Here is a 6,024-nt window from a genome sequence, read left to right as displayed (position 1 = left end):
TGCCTTTATCTTCACGGCCACGGGGGAAACTTTAATTAGACATAAAGGGTTGGATCCGGACGTCAGCTGAACTTGGGTCCCCTTGAGTTCAGTGGGTCAAGTTAGTCGCGAAGAAAAAGGGAAGGAATCGAGATGTTGCTAGACCCACATTGAATGGTCCCGGAGACATCAAGTCGCATCTAGGCTAAGGGTGCAATCCTAACCCCCACATCGTGTGTGTGTGGTGTTGTTGTTGTTTATTGAATGTATAAACTGCCCTATATGCAGGGGTCTCAGGGCGGTTCACAGAATAAAATCAAGATATAAAACCACAAAATGCATAATAAAAATAAGAACAACAACCCAATAGCCCCCCCAAAAAAACACATTTTAAAAGGGCATAGGATGTAAATCAGATCAACCAAAAAGGTAAAGGGTAAAGGGACCCCTGACCATTAGGTCCACTCATGGCCGACTCTGGGGTTGCAGCGCTCATCTCGCTTTATTTGCCGAGGGAGCTGGCATACAGTTTCTGGGTCATGTGGCCAGCATGACCAAGCCGCTTCTGGCGAACCAGAGCAGCGCACGGAAACGCCATTTACCTTCCCGCCGGAGCGGCACCTATTTATCTACTTGTACTTTGATGTGCTTTCGAACTGCTAGGTGGGCAGGAGCAGAGACCGAGCAACGGGAGCTCACCCCGTCGCGGGGATTCGAACTGCCGACCTTCTGATCGGCAAGTCCTAGGCTCTGTGGTTTAACCCACAGCGCCACCCGTGTCCCTCACAAAATACATAATAAAAATAAAAACAACAATCCAATAGCCCCCCTCCCCCAAAAAATCCCACATTTGAAAAGGGCATAGGACGTAAATCAGAGCAACCAAAGGCCTGGTTAAAAAGGAACATTTTTGCCTGACGCCTAAAGGTGTATAATGAAGGCGCCAAGCGAACTTCCCTGGGGAGAAGGGATGGGGAGCCACTGCAGAGAAGGCCCGTTCTCATGTTGTCACCCTCCGCACCTCTCGAGGAGGAGGCACACGAAGAAAGGCCTCAGAAGATGATCTCAGGGTCTGGGTATTTCATATTGAAAGCGACGGTCCTTGAGGTTTCTCAGCATGGTATTCTCCCCACACCAATCTCCACCAAAGAATGCTACCAGTTGGGGAGGGGGCTTCACCATGGTGAAGGAAGGTCCCAGTGCCACAGCAGTTCCCCCTTTAGTGGTAGCCAGTGGAGAGCCTCAAAGCAGAGATTTTCTGTATAGGGCACTTCCACTGCTATTCCCAATGAAGTTCACTGTTACCTTGTCCAAGTTATGAAAAATATAAACGAGGGGGGGAAACGTTTGTCTTAGGCTTGTGTTGTACACTCCCCACCGATATGTGAATGGCAAATAGTTCCACAAAGACTTTTGTGGTTTGTGCAATTTGCTCCTACCCTTTTAATATGCTTGTTTCATCCCACTGCTGTGGGGTTGGGAAATATTCCATTCCTTTTATCCTCTCTACCCAACCCTCAGGCTTCCTTGCCTGACCCAATGTGAGGTAATATAGCCTTCCATATGCCTAGGTAAAGGTAAAGGTATTCCTGCCCATAGGGGCCAGTCTTGACAGACTCTAGGGTTGTGTGCTCATCTCACTCTGTAGGCCGGGAGCCAACTCTGTCCGCAGACACTTCCGGGTCACGTGGCCAGCGTGACAAGCTGCATCTGGCGAGCCAGCGCAGCACACGGAACGCCATTTACCTTCCCGCTGGAGCGGTACCTATTTATCTACTTGCACTTTGACGTGCTTTTGAACTGCTAGGTTGGCAGGCGCTGGGACCGAGCAACGGGAGCGCACCCCGCTGCGGGGATTCGAACCGCCGACCTGACGATCAGCAAGTCCTCGGCGCTGAGGTTTTACCCACAGCGCCACCCGTGTCCCCCTTTCCATATGCCTAATTACTTCCAAGATCAGGATGTTTGTCTAAATCCTACTAGAATGGTCATGGGTGGTGGGCAAGGGGTGGGCATCATAGCCCCAGGTTCACAGCTTTCATTTCTTTTGAAAAAGTAAGTTTTCAGCATCTGTAGAATTCAAGGTGAGGCACAATTTACAGGCACTGCAAGTCTCATTTTTGTTTTGTTTTGTTTAAGAAGCTAGCCCCCTTTGCAGTGTTTCACTTTGCTCCCCACCCTCAACCAACCACCAAAAATTCCTGTGGACACCCATGAATGCAATACAAACAGCCCACAATTTCACTCAGCTGTGCGTTTGGAAGCTCCTCTCAGTCCTTCTAAATGTCCTTTCTTTCTGCAGTTTAAAGGATGAGGCTTTAAAGGACACATATACATTTTGGATAACGTCACATGAAGATGGAGTAAAAACCTAGCACTGGAAGCACAATAAAATAGGACTGCAAACATAATCTCTGAGAAGACATGCTCCGAGGTGAGCATTCTCAATTGTTCTCTGGTGTGGGAGATGTCAGTTCGGCAGGCACAGAATCAGCTGCATGCTTATTTGCTCAGCTAGTTTGCTTCTCCCATGATAGCTCCCTGAAGAGGCTCAATACAAGCATGGATGGCCACCACAGCTCCTGTGAGCAACACAGATGTCTTCCCATGTGCCCAAAGAAGACTTCGGTTGTGCATGCTTGCATGTGCTCATGGTTACAATGTGTGCACAGTTGTGGAGCATCACAGTTTGCGGATGTTTCCAATGGGTCCCCAAAAGTAGGCAAGCCCTGGTCAGGAAGATGTTTGCTCTTGCAAACTGGCCCTAACATTCAAGTACAGTGGTACCTCGGATTAAGAACTTAATTTGTTCTGGAGGTCTGCTCTTAACCTGAAACTGTTCTTAACCTGAAGTACCACTTTAGCTAATGGGGCCTCCCGCTGCCACCGCCGCACAATTTCTGTTCTCATCCTGAAGCAAAGTTCTTAACCCAATTTCTGGGTTAGCAGAGTCTGTAACCTGAAGCATCTGTAACCAGAAGCATCTGTAACCTGAGGTACCACTGTAAATATATTGTGTGTGTGTGTGTGTGTGTGTGTGTGTGTGTGTAGATGTATAGAGATGTATATAAATACATGTATATAAATGTATTTATTTAGTTATGGAAATATTTCTATATATGTTATAAATGTAGGATTGGGGGGGGGGGGAATCAACAGATTCTTTCCCCCTCAACTATAAATGAGAAGTTTTTATTTTTTTAAAAAGAACTGTATATTGCACAACCTAAAGAAAATCTGATACATGAATGAGATCCAGGATAGCATGAGCAGGCTTCCCCTTCCTCCTGCAGCCCCCACAATCTGCTCCAGAGGATTGAGAAACATGCTAGATTGGCTTTGGGGCATGTGGGGATGGGGTACAGGTGTGTGGGGAAGAGAAACCAGAGGTTGTATTGCACAAGTGGAATTCCATTGCACAAGTGGGGAGACGTCACCGGATGCTACCCATAATTAGGAATCTCAAAAACTGACAACTTTTGACAAAGTGCTGCAATATACTTGGTGGTGGTTGTTGTTTTAAAAATGAATAACAATAGAGCAACAACAGGGATTAGGGAAGAGTATAAGAATAGCCTGTCCAGTCCAGCATTCTGTTCCCATTGTGGGCACCACATATCCATGCGACACCTGCAAGCAGAACATGAATGCATTAGCTCTCTCCGCAACCTGGACTCCATGGCAAGCGGTATTCAGAAGCATGGTGCCTCCAGTGCGGGAGATCATAATCATCAAGGTTAAACAACATTTGTCTAATCCCCTTTTAAAGCCATCCAAGTTGGCTTGTGGTTGCAAATTCCATAGTTGTGACTATGTGCTGTGTGAAGTGGTACTTCCTTTTGTCTGTTCTGAATCTTCTAGTATTCAGCTTTGCTGGATGGCCCCAGCTTCCTCTAGTATTTTGAGAAAGGGAGAAAAAGGCCTCCCTATTTACTTTATCCACAACATGCTTGGTTTCAGACACATCTATCATGTCCATCCCCCGTTACTCACCTCCCCCCCCCCCCAAAGCCAGAAAATGTTAGGATCTTTCTTCATAGGGCAGTTGTTCAAGCCTCGCGATCACTGTGGTTTCCTTATTCAGAACCTTTCCAGCTCTTCAATACCTTGTTTGAGATGTGGCAATTAGAACTGTACACAGTATTCCAAGTGCGCTTGCACATGGTGAGATAACATTTCAGCTATTATGGTCACCTAGAGTTTTCATCTTATCAAAGCACCAACATGAACAAATGAAATAATCAACTCTTGAAAGATTAAATATCCCTTAATACAGATGTAATGGAATTTATTCCTAACCTACCTGCATGCTTCTATAACCCAGAACTTTCCAAACTTTTCAAGATGGTGACCAACTTTTTAGACACGCATCATTTCCTGACACAGCAATTCAGTTTTCCTCGCAAACCGGAGGTTAAACTAATCCTTTTCCAACCCTGGGCAGATCGCAGGGAGAATTCTCGTGACACACCTACACATTGCAGCCAACACACTAAACATGTCACAACACACGGTTTGGAAAGCTCTGCTATAGCCAATGGCCACAGTCCTACTCATGGTTAGGTGCAGGGATACGTGCATTTACTTCAACTGGCTTAAATGCATCTACTGCTGTATTGAACTGTGGCCAGTATAACCTTAGCTAAACTCCACACAGTATGATTTTGCTCTGCAGATAAGCATTAGCAACACTGCTGAAATAATTAACCTTTGTGCTAGCTATAGTATGGCTCCAAAGTAAAAATAGCCAATCAGATCTGCAGTACAAACACATCATATTTTTAATCAGGCAAATCAGCATATTCTCCTGCAATGCTGAAGGTGTAACTGGCTAATCTCACTTTTGAGTGATTTATTGCACTGAGATAGTGGCACAGTTGGATATGAGACCAAACCATATTCTAAGTGCATAGAACAAGCACGGCTTATATATCATCAGCGGACTGAAGCCACTGTGTTCTTTGAGACACAGCCTAGGACTCACCGATCCAAAGATCGGTGGTTCGAATCCCTGTGACGGGGTGAGCTCCCATTGCTCGGTCCCTGCTCCTGCCAACCTAGCTGTTCAAAAGCATGTCAAAGTGCAAGTAGATAAATAGGTACCGCTCCGGCGGGAAGGTAAACGGCGTTTCCGTGCGCTGCTCTGGTTCACCAGAAGCGGCTTAATCATGCTGGCCACATGACCCGGAAGCTGTACGGCGGCTCCCTTGGCCAATAAAGCGAGATGAGCACCGCAACCCCAGAGTCGGCCACAACTGGACCTATTGGTCAGGGGTCCCTTTAACTTTACTTTACCAATAATAACGTGGGCATATATTGGACCACGTGAGCTCTGACTGTTTGTGTCTCCTTGCCAGAACTGGTCTAGGAGCTCAATTCCACTCCTTTGTGACCAGATTCTCCCCACAGGAAAATTGGCTTTGTTGTCAAGCTGAAATGAAGACACTCCTTGACTGGACCACCCTGCTGAAGGTAGCCTGGGAGCATTTCCACTCTTCTCTTCACTATTTGAATAACATTGCAGAATCATCACAAACATAACCTCCCTATCGGACTCTCTCATCTCCTTCCATCAATGAAGGAAGATAACAACAACATTGCAACCTTCCCTAGATAGAAAGCGACACAGTAAAAAGCTCCTCCTAATGCAGACTGAGTCTGGTTCATGGTAACACACCGGCACTCACCCAGCCCTCCTTGCCCCATCTTTATTTGGGTTTCCATAATAGCTGAATTTGGCCTATTGGTAGTAGAAGTGGAGAGAGGGCCATTGCCCTGTGCCTCCTTTTGTAGGCTTCCCAGAGGCCTCTAGTCAGCCAGTGTTAGGAACCATGATGTGGGAACCACCAAATGTGCCTTGTTGGGCCTGATCCACTAGGGCAGGGGAGCAGAAACATACGGTTTTCTTATATGTGCTGGAACAGGCTTCCTCAACCTTGGCCCTCCAGATGTTTTGGACCTACAACTCCCATGATTCCTAGCTAGCACGACCGGTGGTCAGGGATGATGGGAATTGTAGTCTCAAAACATCTGGAGGGCGGAGGT

The sequence above is a fragment of the Podarcis gaigeae genome (assembly GCF_964106915.1).
Source record: "Podarcis gaigeae genome assembly, chromosome: 6".
In the NCBI taxonomy this organism is placed as follows: domain Eukaryota; kingdom Metazoa; phylum Chordata; class Lepidosauria; order Squamata; family Lacertidae; genus Podarcis; species Podarcis gaigeae.
This window is presented reverse-complemented; position numbering follows the sequence as displayed.